The sequence below is a fragment of the Lissotriton helveticus genome, chromosome 5_1 (genome assembly GCF_964261635.1).
Source record: "Lissotriton helveticus chromosome 5_1, aLisHel1.1, whole genome shotgun sequence".
NCBI classification, from domain to species: domain Eukaryota; kingdom Metazoa; phylum Chordata; class Amphibia; order Caudata; family Salamandridae; genus Lissotriton; species Lissotriton helveticus.
Genome location: NC_136065.1, coordinates 92,890,798 through 92,906,520, shown reverse-complemented (window position 1 = coordinate 92,906,520; position 15,723 = coordinate 92,890,798). Strand labels below are relative to the sequence as shown.

General features: G+C 48.2%; 1 long non-coding RNA gene across 1 annotated transcript in view; it reads left to right on the top strand.

Moving 5' to 3' along the window:
• Positions 1 to 15,723, top strand: part of LOC144752984 (uncharacterized) — a 169,873-nt gene that overhangs the window by 34,650 nt on the left and 119,500 nt on the right. The gene's annotated exons all lie outside the window — the stretch shown is intronic.

The window sequence follows — 15,723 nt, the reverse complement described above, 5'->3', positions numbered from 1 at the left end:
ACTTTTATTCAAGTATTAATGGTTTTAAAAAAATTAAAAGCCATTGTTATTTGTAATATCAATACATCTAAGTCACGTAAATACAAAACATGTTGCATTACAAATGCTATAGGTGTCACATTTGCGAAAGTTATAACTATTGGCATTGTAAATGACAAAGCTATTAATTTAGCTATTTTCAAAACCAACACATAAATAAAAAAAATGTCATTTAAAGACCAATAGCTCAAACTTTCCTAATGCGAGACCTATTGCATTGCAAATGCTTGTTTGTATGAGCATTTCCCTCCCATAATAACAGTAGACTAGACACTGTTGGGTTACTTTCTTGTCACACACCCTGTTAATACAAATTGACCTCTAGTAGTCATTGAAATTGTATATATGATTTTAAAAGCACAAATGTTTCTCTCTCAAATCGATATATACGTTTGATCTTGTAGCACAATTATCTCGCAAATTGTTGTACGCTTGTTATTTTTACTTAAGTGCATGTCAACATGCTGTCCTAAGTTTAAGGCTTTGTAAATGTGAATCGCTCGAATACCCTTTTAGGGTCATGTTCACGCTATATAAAACACTGAACAAATAAATAAATGAATTAATTGTCTAATGGCTCATGCAGGTGGGTCTCGACTTTGCGTAGATACAGTGTGGCCAGTGGGTAACGTGTCTAGATGTTTGGCACGGGGAGCGCGTGATCATTGCATGTGCTGTCTCCTGATTGGCTATATATGTCCCTAACTCATGTGGCATCTGACTTTATAGTGTTTTAGGAGTGTACGTACCTCCTCCGGCCAAGTGTGCTTTATTGGGGCCAGTCTCCTTAGCAACTGAAGTGTTGCTGCACCTATCTGTGGGATTGGTCTGATGTTTCCTGTTTGTGTGTTTGTCTGCCAGCTACGTGCCATCCCACCTGTGACCTGTCAATCAATAACCCCAAGCTTAGGTCTCAGAGCTTGCTTGACTGTGTATTTGCGAGTTGGCGTTGATGTGGAGTTCACAATGAGTGATTTTGTTAATAAGGACATGATTTTTTTCTCCTAAATGAATGTATCATTTTCTATATTCTCATTGTCTGTTTCCATTTGAACAGTTTTGTGTGTTAGAGGTTTCAGACCATTTTGGTCCCTGATGGACTCCGTAGGATAGTGGCGTAATGATTGGGTGTGATTAATAGAATTCATGGCACGTTATAGAGTTAACGGTTACACTACGAGGGATAAAGACGTGTAACACTGAGCTCTGTGTGTGGCGTAATCAGTTACGTGCTCCAGGACTGGGAAGTAAGCTACAACTAATACAGTTGGAGCAGCTCTGTTGCTCTGCACCATCTAATGCAGTGAATTGACTAATACAGTATACCTTCCTGTAGCTCTGTCACTCTGTACCATCTAACACTGTGTACTGACTAGTACTGTATAGTATATACCTTATAGTAGCTCTGTTCCTCTGCAACATCTAATGCAGAGTACTGACTACTACAGTACACCTTCTAGTAGCTGTTCCTCCGCACTATCTAATGCAGTGTACTGGCGAGTACAATATACCTTCTAGTAGCCCTGTCACTCTGCACCATCTAATGCAGTGTACTGACTAGTACAACTCGCTATGCCACTTCGTACCACCTAATATAGTGTACTGACTATTAAGTAGACCTTCAAATAGCTCTGCCACTCCATACCATCTACTACAGTGTCCTGACTAGTACATTATACCTTCTAGTAGCTCTGTCACCAATGGTGGCTGGTGATATTTGAAAGTTTTATGATAATTTACTGCACTGTTCAAAAGACTGCAGATTAAAAAAGTTCTATGAGACATACTAAAGGTGGAAGGCGCTACACCAATGCCAACAGCATTACACATGTTACTTGCAGCTAGAGTTGTATTTTCTGTAATTAGGAGTGCGAGTGTTTCTAAAGCCGGGATCTTGTGGGTATGGCGCAATATTCCCCTCGCCCCTTTACAACGTCTACATTGAATTGAAGTGGAGCTATCAAAGGGGGACGAAAGTGCCAGCGGGGAGACTGTGCCCACAATAGACAAGTTTACAGCCCCCATGAAAGGGAGGCTACAGAGATCAGCCGATGAGATATGGCCTGGTCACACAGCGCACAGTTAGTTACGTGCCACTGCATCGTTTGGGTGCTTAAAAGGATATGCGCGATAACGTGTACTGAATACACGTATGATGAACACCATGACGTGCCCGTGAGTGATGATGATTGGTGGTAAAACATGGTGTTCGTGAAAGAGCTTCCTTCACACTTAAGAGCAGAGGAAGAGGGAAAAGAATAAGCAGTCAGTGGCAGCAGTCAGTGGATGGAAAACACCACAGGCGGGTTGCCATCCGGGGCAGCAGGGAGGCAGAGACTGTCTGAAGAGCACTTTGTTCCCTGTCCCCAAACAGAAACATGACCAGAACGGGTCACGTTAAGAGGGGAGGAAGACAGGCCTGCATTTTTAGCAGCTTTGTGTGGTGATGGAGACGTGTCTGTGTGTTAAAAAAGAAAGAAATCTGCTGGCGAGATTGTCATGTCATGAGAGGAAAGAGGAACAAGGAAATGGGCCTAGGTTTAGGACAGAGAGTAGCCGATGAGGTGTGCCTCGCCCTCACGTCATCTGGAGTCCTAAATATCGACCAAACTCACTTTACCTGTGTTCAAGCAGCAAGAAGCTCTTCAATGTCCAGTACTCAAGGAAAGCTGTGGCCTGTCTCTCTTTGTGCCTGTTGCATGAACAGTAAAGAGAGAGGCAGCCTCCTCCCAGCCCCGCGCAACATCACATGCACACACTGCTAGAAGTCCCTCGTCTCTAAGCCAATCCAGATGCTGCTGCTTCTGTTACATCAGTGCCTGGGTTGGCTGGGGCAGACAACCTTGCCATTCATCACTGAGACCGGGGTCTGCAGCTTTGAGTCACCCCTGGCTCCAGTATGAGCTGGTGGAGAGACTCTGAGCAGCCTCTAGTGCGCATCTCAGGTTGGCCTGAGAGAGGCAGCAGTCCAACCAGATATGCGCACTTGGGCCCCAGGTGCTGGAAACACTGTAAATCTGATGCTGCCTTGTCTGTCAATAACATTAAGCCCCTCCCTCTCAGGCCCTCACTCGCTGCTCCAGGACCTGCCTCGGCCCTCTCTATATTGCAACCGGCCCACCGTGGCAGAATGTAAACATGGGAAATGTTTTACATTAGTCACATTGAATTGGGGAGGTAAGGGGGGGCAAAATATAAGTGGGCCATAGCCTCAACGCCCTACTTTTAAGTGAGTCATACTGGCTCCTACCTCCACGTCGGCTTTGCCTGCTTTTCCTGCTTCGTGCCGTTGATGCTGCAACACGAGGCTGGATTGTTCTGCTGGATCCCTGCGAGACTGACTGCGATTTGCTGGCCCTTGTGGAGTCAATGGGCTCGGTTTACTACTGGGAATTGCGCCCATTTTGTGTGTCTGGCACCCATTTTGTGCTCCTGTAATGGAAACAGCAGAGGTGTTCTCTCTTCCCCGGTCTCTTTACTCTGCTGTCCATTGAAATAGAAATAGGAATTCTCCATCCTCCACATACGGTGTCCATCTTGGATTTGTCAATCTACTTAACTCCCATGTACTTGGTTACTGAGGTTTCCTTTTAATGACTTGCTTGAACTGCCTACTGCAAACACAATAAAATGTATGGATGGAAATGCCTAAAATTATGCTGATACAGCAAATCATCCTCTCATTTTGGCCCAAGGCAGATGGTCTCACATTGGGTTTGTCTGCATAATTGAACCTGGTTGTTCTGAGGTGGTCAATTGGAATCAACTGATCACTCGCCTCGCCATCCCTCTAGTTCGGTCTGACTCGCCCCCACATAGCTCAGTCTGGTCCATTGGGTGGTTCGGGTTTTATTGGTCACTATCTGCCCCTCTAGACGCATCTGTCCATTAAGAGTTTGCCAAATCACACACATCTAACTCCCCTACACAGCTTTGTGTGACACCCTATGATCTTCCTGGCTCCTTGAACCCTGCTGTGGTGGTCTGACTTGATTGCAGCCTGTTCCTCGAACCCTTGCTCTCCACCTTTACCTCACCCTCCTGAGGCGCTCCGTTAGCCGGTACATTGAATACATTTGACACCTCTCCTACGTCTATCTGGATCCTTTACCCAGGTTACTTACTCTACCTATGTCATTAGTTGAGTCTAGCGTTGACATGGATCCAAAACCCTATAATTCAATTTTTCCTAACCTCGAGCCGGCTGGCCATAATGCTTCCAGAATCATATATCCCCCTAACCTATCAAAAAATGCAGCAAAAAACTTTAAAAATAGATTACCTACAAACCCACCCGGAAAGCCTTATCTCAGATCCCTACTTCTCCATCAAAAAAGGTGTTACTATAAATTATCTTATCTTCTACACTTAACAACATGCGCAATGGAGGAAGGCCATCTACTCCCTGCTCCATATCTCCACTTCTCTGAAGACTCCACATGGTCTTAGAGTGACAGTTGTGCCCTCCCCAGTATATAGAGCAGAAGCCACCATCTTCCTTGAAAAAACATGGAATCATCCTTATCCAATCGTCAGACTGCAACCTAGCCGTGTTTGACAATTTTCCCCCCATCATTCTGAATACAGTGACTAACAGTAAATCCTCCCCCTCCCTAGGAGCTGCCAGTTCCCCTGAGGTCTCCCGGTCTCCTCAAAGTCTATCCTCTATCATCCTAGACTCCTCTTTTGACCCGCCCTTGGCTCCGATGGGTTCCCATTTAGTTACTGTAGGCGAGTAGAATCTGCTTACTATGGTTACCCCCACGTTTTGCTGATGTTTCACTGTTTTTCGACTTTAGTCTGGCTGGGGCCCTGCTATCCAGCACCCCAGCCTAGCTGCTTCCTCTCTAAATTGATGACATGTACAATAGGTACAGTCCAGTTTGATTACTGGGGTACCCTAATATATGGTACACTAGGTACTAAGGGCATAGGTACCCCATAGGCCTACCAGGGGCTTAAGCATGTATTATGACACCCCTCGGAAGCCTTCCTAAATGGCACCACAGGACTGCTACTGCAGCCTGGGTAAGGTGGTGCATGCACCCCTTACTAAGATATAGGTTACCTATATCTACCTTAAATCACTGCAACAGAAGCCTATGGCAGGCCTTATCAATCCTGAAGGCAGGGTGCTTGGTTTTGTGTGAGAGGGTGCCAATGCATGAGCTGGGCCCCTCTGCAGCTTTCGGAGCCTATTCTCTGAGGCTGTTATGTGATGCAGCCATCCCATATACTCTTAAGTGCATTATAACCTCGCTGTAAATGTTAACTTTGGAATGGCTGCACTGAAACATGTCGTGTTCGGTGTCAAACACTTTGGAATCCTGCCTGTCCTGGCGGCTGGGGTAGAATTCCACCCTTCTAGAGGAAGAGACATGTACACACCGGTCTACCCGGTAGCAAGTTTAAAGAGCCTGGCATCACAAAATGGATGCTGCAGCCACAGACACGAGGGGCACATTTGGTGTCCCTGTGCATAGCCCAGTTCAAACCGGTTGCAGGGGCTACCGGCCCCTGCTCTGGTGCGAAACTGGACAATGGAAATGGGTGTAGCCACCCCTCTTTTCAGACCCTCCCATAGGTGGCTCCCCAGAGTATGTCAACCCCTTTCTTAAGTATAAGTAAGTAACCCCTGGCAACAGGACTTTAGATTACACCTGGACGAAACTCTGAAACTGAATCCTGGAACTAGAGGATGGAAGAATCTCCCTTTGGTTCAAGGTGTGACTCCTCTGCTTGGCAGGCACCAAAGAAGCAATCTCCGGTCTGCATCTCCGAAGCTCCCGCCGGACTCCGAAGTATTTGCAGCCCAGGAAGAGGATTTCCAGACTTCTCATAGGCCGACCCGAGTCCCTAGCAAAGCCGAGACCCGCAGCCCTCACAAGTGACGTGGAACCGGAACTCCTGGACACCGAGCATATTTGCAAGTGCATTGATTTCTCAGCGTCTCTTGAAGTCGAGCTTTAGGTTACTTGTAGCCCAAGCCCCGAGCACCTTTGGCACCGAAGATGATGGGCCTACACTCCATGAGTGTTCCGTGAGCCCGCTTCGTGCATTTCCGCTCGATGCTCCTTCGCGATCCCTGGTCCGTCGACTGGTGGGTCCCTACGAAGGCAACTCTGATTTTCCTTGGGCTTCCCTGGTTGCTTCAGATGTGCCCTGACTCCCCACCGCGTGGTGAGTCCCTTGGACCTTGCTGGTCCACACCGAAGCATTTCTTTGATTCCTGCCTGGGTTGCTGTTGCCAAGGCTTGTTGGGTCCAATCCGGGCACCGACACTGCAGCACTCTGCATTCTGCGTGGGACAGCTCGATTCCAGATCCTGGTTGTTGTGGATGCCTCCTGGTCCTCATGGCTGAAGAGTCCAGCTTCACCTCTTTCACCTGAAATCACCCGCCATCGGTGGGCATTCCACTATCGTGCCCCTGGTCACTGGCATGTGGCCCAGCTCTGTCCCCTCTACTTTTAGGTTCTTCTCAACTTCGATCCAGGCTTGGGTCTCACAGACACTTTCCACTTCGATGGCAGCAGCACTTTGCAGAATATCACCATTGAAAACGACGACGATTCCCGACACCGACACCTATGCATCCGGCTTCCCTGGGTGAGGTAACTCGAGTACTCCGGTGCTCCCGTAGGTGTTGGCCCTAGAACCCCTTAAGTCTAAAGGGGTTTGCTCAAATTCCTCTTCCAAGTGTCCTTAATTTATATTTAAATTTCCAACCGCGACTTTCCTCATAGAACCTAACTGTGATTTGCGGCTGTGTTCTCACACTGCACGCGCCCCCCGTGGGTCCCCTGTGTCACTACCTTGGGGTTTTCCTTGTGGTCCCTGCGATTCTACAGGCTCTAGGCCTTGTGTCTAGTCAAGTTGTGGTTCTTATGCCACCTTCTTAATATATGGTTTGGTACACCCCTAGGGCTCAACGTATATTATGCTAATTTACTGTGTGATATTAAGTGTAACTTATGTGCTTTGACCTCTAGCCTCATAAAGAGACTAGTAGGGTGTGTTTTGAATACATGCATGTATTTTATATATATACCTGGTGTGGTTCGCCTTTCATTTGGTCATTCAACAGATTATAGACCGTTAAAACAACTGCTTTACATTCCTCCAAGACATAGTCCGAAAGCTGCTCTCCATAGCTGCCAATGGGATAGATTTCAATAAAGGTTGTCTTATCCTATCTACTCTAAGGGGTTGTTTGGACTGCTACAAGGTGCCCACTATAACTAGTGGAAAGCATATGCCAGGCCAACTTCTCACATTGGTGGCAGCAGTGGAAATCAAGCTTGCTTTGTTTTACCAGATAATCCCAAGTGATTGACTGACTGAAAACCACTGAAGGTACCTGAGGTACATATAATACAAGCTTAAAGTACAGTAAGTTCTACTGAACTAAGAGTTGTGTGTCAAGGGCTTAGCACACCCTTTCTACAACTCAAGAGAGTTTAGTAGGCCCTACTAGAGTAGGTAGGTGCATACACCACATCACATTAGTGATGTCTTCAAAGCCGGGAACCAGTGGGTACCTGCTAGATGTCAGTACTGTACTGCCATCCAAGTATGACACATTCCCATTCTTAGAATTGAGGGCGTTGTATACTATGAGGAAATTGAAGACCAGCAAAAGTGCCAACATCCAACGCCTCATAGAGATACTACTGCTACATGATCTTAGAAAGGCGTCAGGGTCTGAGGGGTTAGGCAGTGGGGGTGGAGCAGCAGAGGAGGAAGGGTCCAGTGGTGAAAACCACCAGGACTCTGATGCTTACCATGATGGTGACAATGACCTTGACCTGGACCATGCACCTCCTACTGGAGATGAGGAGGAAGGCCAAGGTGTCCCTATATTTGTCCCACCAGGAAGAGTTGGAGGTACACCTAGAAGGCCCAGGTCTCCTTCTGTGGAGTCTGACCGTTTTGGTGTATCTATAGGGACCTCTATCTCTTCTCACAGGAGGGAATCCTCCCAGGAGAAGAGAGAAAGACAACTGAAGTTTGAGAAAGCCCAGCTAAGAATTAAACGACAGCAGGTAGCCTTAGAAAGGGAATTCCTAGAGCTTGAAAGAGCTAGAAGAAAGATGTGACTAGAGTTCCATGATGGCAGCAACTTCCCTAGTGGTAGAGAAAGATCTCATGAGCATAGGAATTTAAACAAGAGTGTCCCTCCCTACTAGAGTGGGGATGACCTCTACAAATTGATAACTGCACTGGAAAGGGTCTGTAAAGTTCAGAGGGTCCCCCAGGAGCAGTGGTCAGCTATCTTGTGGCTCTCCTTTGCAGACAAAGGTAGGGACAAGGTCCTCACTGTTAGAGAAGAGGATGATGATGATTATACAGTCTTGAAGAGTGCTCTGATTGAAGGGTTTGGCCTAACCACTGAACAATACAGGATAAAGTTCATAGATACCCAAAAGGCTCAGACTCAGGACTGGGTTGACTTTGTTGATTGTGCTACTAGGGCTCTGGAGGGCTGGTTACTTGACAGTAAGTTGTGTGATTACACAGGATTGTACAACTTAATTATGAGGGAGCAGATCCTTAATAATTGTCAACATCAGCTGTTGCATCAGCTCCTGGTAGACTCTGATCTGACCTCTCCCCAAGAATTGGGAAAGAAGGCAGACCAATGGATCAGAACCAGGGTGAAGCAGAAGGTACAGAACCAAGGCGGTGACCAGAAGAAGCAAGATTCTAAGAACTCTGATAAGGGTGGAGAAAAGGGTAAAGACCAGAAGTCTTCTCAAGGTCCCCAAACATCTTCATCTGGTGGGGAATCCCAATCATCCAAGAGATAAGGCCAAAAGAAATCATGGTGTAAAATCTACAGAACACCCATTGGACTAGTGATTGTACTAGGCCCAAAGACTCAACTCCAGCCACCATTGCCCCTAAGGCAACTGTTCCCCCTAGTTCAGCTCCAAGTGGTGGTACTCAGAATTAAGGGTGTAGTAAGGTTAACCCTGGGTTCTGAGATGGACTCTGGCCTAGTCAGAGTTCCAACTCTGGCTGTAATGATCTGTGATGGAGGCATGGATATGTCCTCCTTTGTGAGTCCCAGTAACTCACAAAGGCAAATACAGACAGCAGCCTTTGATAAATGGAAAGGAGGCTTTGGCCTACAGGGACATGTGTCACAATGGTGACACAAGACCTTGTGGCTCCTGAGCAGATCATACTTGGTGAACTTTACCAAGTGACCAATGCTAGCAATGTCAGGACTGACCATGCCCTGGCAGTTGTTAATTTCTCCTGGGGAGGGGTAACTGGCCTCAAGAAGGTTGTGGTAAGTGCAGACCTACCTGTTGAATGCTTGCTTGGCAATGATGTAGAAACTTCAGCCTGGTCTGAAGTGGAGCTCAGGACCCATGCAGAAATGTTAGGTATCCCTACATATGTGTTTGCTGTGACTAGGTCATAGGCCAAAATGTCAAAATCTGAACAGGCCCTGGATTCTGGAAGAATGGACCAGGTGCATTCAAAGAAAAGGAGCAGTAGGGTTAAGGAAGAGCCTTCCCCCCTGCCTTAGAGTACAGGTCAGTCTCTTGAGGGAGATGATTTTAGTCCTGAAGAAGGAACTGTCCCAGATGAGCTTGAGCCTGATCAGGTTGAGTTCATGGGGACAGGGGGCCCTTCCAGGGCAGATCTGAGTCAGGAGCAGCTGAGCTGCTCTTCTCTTGAACCCCCTCAGACAACAGGCTGCTGGGAATGCCAGTGGAACCCATAAGATATATTGGGATGATGGACTCCTGTATTCAGAGAGTAGAGACCCCAAGCCTGGTGCAGCCAGGAGGCTGGTTATACCTTTGAAGTTCAGGGACTTCCTATTGACACTAGCCCATGATATTCCCCTAGCAGGTCACCTGGGCCAAAACAAGCCTTGGGACTGGCTTGTCCCCCACTTTCATTGGCCTCACATGTCTGAAGACACTAAGGAGTTTTGTCACCCCTGTGTCGCCTGTCAAGCCAGTGGTAAGGCAGGTGGTACAACAAAGGCCCCCCCCCCTGATACCACTACCTGTGGTGGGGGTTCTCTTTGAAAGAGTGGCGATTGATATAGTTGGTCAGACAGCCTCTGAACACAGATTTTTTCTGGTGGTGATGGACCATGCCACTAGGTACCCAGAAGCTGTTCCCCTTAGGACCACCACAGCTCCTGTGGTAGCAAGGGCCCTCTTGGGAGTCTTCTCAAGGACGGGTTTTCCTAAAGCGGTAGTTTCAGACAGAGGTGCAAACTTCATGTCTAGTTACTTGACTGCTATGTGGAAGGAGCGTGGAGTGAATTACAAATTCACCACACCCTATCACCCACAATGCAATGGTTTAGTTGAAAGGTTCAACAAAACCTTAAATGGCATGATCAAGAGTCTTGCAGAGAAGCATAGGCGCAGATGGGACATCCTTTTGCCCTGCCTTTATTTGCATACAGTGAGGTTCCTCAGAAGGGGTTAGTTACAGCCCTTTTAAACTTCTGTTTGGGCATCCTGTAAGAGGTCCCTGGTGTCTACTGAAGGAGGGATGGGAGTTACCTCTCACACCCCTAAACAGGACATAGCGGACTATGTACTTGGTCTCTGCGCCAGGACTGAGTATATGAAAAAGGCAACCAAAAGCCTTGAGGCTAGCCCGGAATTGCAAAAGGCCTGGCATGACCAAAAGGCTGTGCTGACTGTTTACCAGCCAGGGCAGAAAGTGTGGGTGTTGGAGCCTGTGGCCCCAGCAGCCCTACTGTACAAGTGGAGTGGCCCCCATACAATTGTTGAGCAGAAGGGAGAGGTTACCTATTTGTTAGACCTTGGAACTCCCAGGAGCCCCCATAGGGTGTTTCATGTCAACAGACTGAAACCATATGTGGACAGGGCAGACATGGGCTTGCTCATGGCTACTGATGAGGGACAGGAGGAAGAGAGTGATCCACTCCCTGACTTGCTCTCACAGAACCCTGATGATGGGTCAGTGGATGGTGTAGCCTTGGCAGGCAGTCTCACTGCTCATCAGCAAGCTGATTGTAGACAAGTGCTCAATCAGTACAGACATATGTTCTCTCTGACTCCAAGTCAGACCACCTGGTGCACTCATGAAGCGGACACTGGGGACAGTCTGCCTGTTAAAAATAAGATTTACAGGCAACCTGACCATGTCTGGGACTGTCTCAGGACTGAAATCCAGAAGATGTTGGAATTGGGAGTTATTGAACCCTCAGATAGCCCTTGGGCTAGTCCAGTAGTCTTAGTGCCTAAACCTGACACCCAGGGTGGTAAGAGAGAGATGAGGTTTTGTGTACACTACAGGGGTCTCAATGCAGTCACTAGAACTGATGCCCATCCAATCCCAAGAACAGATGAACGTGTAGACATTTTGGCCTCAGCCAAGTTTCTGAGCACATTTGATCTTACAGCTGGCTACTGGCCGATCAGGTTAGCTGATGATGCAAAGCCCAAGACAGCATTTTCTACCCCTAGTGGGCACTACCAGTTTGTGGTGATACCCTTTGGTTTGAAGAATGCACCTGCCACTTTTCAAAGGTTGGTGAACAAAGTCCTAACAGGCCTGGAAGACTATAGTGCAGCATATCTTGATGATACTGCTGTCTTTACCTCCACCTGGGAGGATCACCTGGTCCACCTGAGAAACATTTTGGAGGCCCTGCAAAAAGCAGGCCTAACTATCAAGGCTACTAAGTGCCAGATAGGGCAGAGTCTGGTTGTGTACCTGGGTCACCTTGTAGGTGGAGGCCAGTTTCAACCATTACAGAGCAAAATCCATACCATCATGGACTGGGTTGCTCAAACTACCCAGACTCAGATCAGAGCTTTCTTGGGCCTGACTGGGTACTACAGAAGATTTGTCAAGGGGTATGGATCCATTTTGACACCCCTGAATTAATTAACTTCCAAGAGACTGCCAAAGAAAGTTCAGTGGAAAGTTAGCTGTCAAAAGGCATTTGATGACCTGAAGTAGGCCATGTGCACTGCTCCCATTCTGCAAAGTCTTAACTACTCCAAAGAATTCAGTGTCCAAACCAATGCATCTGAGTTGGGGGTAGGGCCTGTGTTATCACAATTGAATGATGAAGGTCAGGACCAGCCAGTAACTTTTATTGGCAGAAGGCTGACCCCTAGAGAGAAACGTTGGTCAGCTATTGAAAGAGAGGCCTTTGCTGTGGTTTGGGCTCTGAAGAAGCAGAGGCCATACTTGTTTGGCACTCACTTCCCTGTTCAGACTGACCATAAGACCCTCTTATTTTTTTGTTTGAATATCTTTTATTGCATTTTTACATTTATATTGCATAACATGGTATTAAACGTACACTGTGTCCATATCACGATAAGAAGCAGGGGAAAAGAACCCATAATTGCAGGATTGCATGCGTTGGCAACAGTTCACCACATTACCATAACTTGCCGTTCAACAGTTCTCGATCAGTCGTACAGTTGAAAACATATACGCCAGGAAAAGAAGGGGATGCGAATAGCCCAGCGACGGGTGTAGTAACATGTAAATAATAAAGAAAGCAACATATAATCTAAAGCAGCACCTCAACAACAATAGTGCCAGTTGGCTACAGAGTACGTTTTAAATGAAAGGGTTAGCAATACACATAATATCGCGGTCTACCCAGCCGCATGGACCACTCTGGCCAATGATTTCTGCATGGGGGGAGGGGGGGAGGGGGTGTGCTTTCCCCGTCACATTTCCCAATGAAAAGTCAAGCAGCTATTCGCCAGGTCAGGGCAGCAATGTTATGTTATGTTATGTTATGTTAATAACTTTTATTCAGCGCACAGCTGCCCCAGCGAAGGGGCGTCCTGGCGCCTGATCATGTACAATAACATAACAGGTCAGAGCTGAAAAGGGAAAGAATCAATTAACCGAAGAAAACAGGTGGGTTTTAATGGCGCGCCTGAAAAGAATTAGACTATTTAAGGCACGGATGTGTACAGGAAGGGAATTCCACAGATCAGCCGCCAGAACACGGAAAGATCGTCCACCCATCCTACTCAATCTGAACCTAGGCTTAATCGCCAGATGGTGAGATTCAGACCTGAGGGACCGTGCGGGAACATACGGAGAGATAAGGCTCGCGAGGGCAGGAGGGGAGGAGAGCTTCAGGATTTTAAATGTCAGACAGAGAGCCTTAAATTTGACTCTCTGTCTGACCGGAAGCCAATGAAGGGAGGTCAGGACAGCGGAGACAGAACACCGTCTCGGAAGGCCCACAATGGCCCGTGCCGCAGCATTCTGCACCCTCTGAAGCCTTGTAGCCTCAGCCTGATTAACTCCCAGTAACAGAGCACTCCCGTAGTCCAGCCGAGAAAGAATAGAGGCCTGAACCACCAGTTGTCGCGTGGGAGGGTCGAAGAACTTGAGGATAGGTCTCAGTCCTCGCAGAATACCAAAGCAGGTAGCTGCTGTCTTCTTTGTGTGGCTGGTAAAAGAGAGGTTAGAGTCCAGCCAGACCCCCAGATTTTTAACTTCGGCCGCTGGAATGGGGGACACTCCCAATTCGGGAGGCCACCACTGGTCTCCCCAAAGTTCCGCCTGCTTCCCTAAAATCAGGACCTCGGTTTTCTTGGTGTTAAGCTGTAGGCAGTTGTTACGCATCCAATTAGCCACAGCTATCAGTCCTGCACGTAATCTGGGCGCATTCACCTCAGGGTCCCCACTAAGTGTCACCGCCAGCTGCGTGTCGTCGGCATACGATGTCATGGTAAGGCCACATTGCCTGACGACAGCAGCCAGCGGTTTCACATACAGGTTGAAAAGAGTGGGGCTTAAGGCAGAGCCCTGAGGGACTCCCAGACCCAGAGAGTGGAAAGAGGACTGGCCAGGTGGAATAGCTACTTTGAAAAACGGGTCCGAGAGGAAAGAGTGGAACCACTGAAGAGCCTTCCCCGCAATACCCACTTCCTCCAGGCGCCGCATCAAAATGTCATGAGACACCGTGTCAAACGCGGCGCTCAGGTCTAACAATAGGAGCGCCGCAGTCTGCCCCGCATCCAGCACTGACCGCAAATGCTCAGATATAAAGAGCAGCGCAGTTTCAGTGCTGTGTTGTGAGCGAAACCCATTTTGACTCTCGTCAAGAATGTTATTACGAGAGAGATGGGCAGACAGGATTGAATTTACGTGTGCCTCAGTGACCTTGGCGGTCCAAGGCAGAAGAGACCCATGCATCCGACCATTATAGCAGGCCTTATATATAGGCACGTTTGCAGTTCAATATTCAAAGCATTTTACTTGCTAATGCAAGAACTGTAAAACAAGAACATAATAAACCAGAACTTTTGCGAAAATATAAAAGAAAAAAAACCAGAAGCAAAGAAACCGAAATCAGAAGATGGCTGATTGTGCCTGTTGCGCCATCGTGCGTGTGGAATGTCTGACGTTTAGCGTGGCGTTTCCGGCGGGGGGGGGGAGGGGGGCGCGGGCAGTTCGGCCCGGGGGGGGGGGGGGCCTCCATGCCATGTCCAGTCATCAGCGTCGTATGCTAAGGCACTACTAAGGGAGGTGTATCTAAGCGACTCCGTGTTTGAGGCATGCGCAGTGGAAAGCAGCCAGGATATCATCCCAGGCCTGGGATATGGGGTATTCACGTAGCCCCGCCGTCTCCTCCCTGTGCAGGACCACGCTTTCAGCTCTCTCCCAATTATCGAAGGAGCTGCGCCATTGTGTCACGTGGGGAGAATCACTGTTCTGCCAGCGTTTAGTGATAAGCCATTTCGCTGTTATGAAACCAAGGTTGCAGAACCTATTGGGGACTCTGGTCAGCTTCATCCGTTTGCATAGGCCTAGTAAGCATGTTTCCCATGTGCATTATAGATTCCCACCCACGCTCGCAACCAGTAAGTCTGATACCGCACGCCAGTAAGCATGCAGCGAGGGGCAGGACCAAAACATGTGCAGAAAGTCAGCGTCAACTAGCCCGCATCTCGGGCATGCCTATGTGACAAATCCAAAATAACGATTAATCTTGTCCGGGGATAAATATGCGCGATGCACGATGTAGTATTGGATAATCTTAAAGCGGTAATTGCGTGGAACGTTAGCCAGCACCATTTCCCATTCCTTATCGGTCCAGGCTCGGCCCCTGTCTGCCGCCCATCTATCTCCCAAGCGCTGGGTGGGAAGTTGAGTGTGGAGTTGAAGGGCCTGTGCCAGCAAATGCACCATATGGGACCCTCTCCCCATCACATGCAGGTATTGTACTAACAAGTGGGTTGGCGGTACATCCGAAAGGTCGCCCCAGGCCCGTGTCAGTGTGCGTATGATTGCTGCATGTGTTAAGAATTGTCCTGCAGGGAGGCCCATGTCAGCAACCAGCGCCTCGAACGGGCTTAGTGCCCCCTCAGTGAACAGGTCTCCTACTGTATCCACCTCAGACTGTACCCAACTGGTCAGCGTCGCCACTCAACCAGTGGGTCACCCACTGCAGTTGTGCAGCTAAGTAGTAGTGCTCCTGGTTGGGGACTGCCAGACCCCCGGCCTCCGGGGATGCATAAAGTGTCCTCAGAGCCACTCTGGGTCGCCCTGCACTCCAAATCAAGCTCCGAGTTAAGGTCTATAGCTCGCGAAATATGCGCGTGGGGACATAGACCGGGAGGTTAGCGTAAAAGTACAACAATTTGGGTAGCACTATCATTTTCGTTAGCGTGATTCGACTGGGTACATTC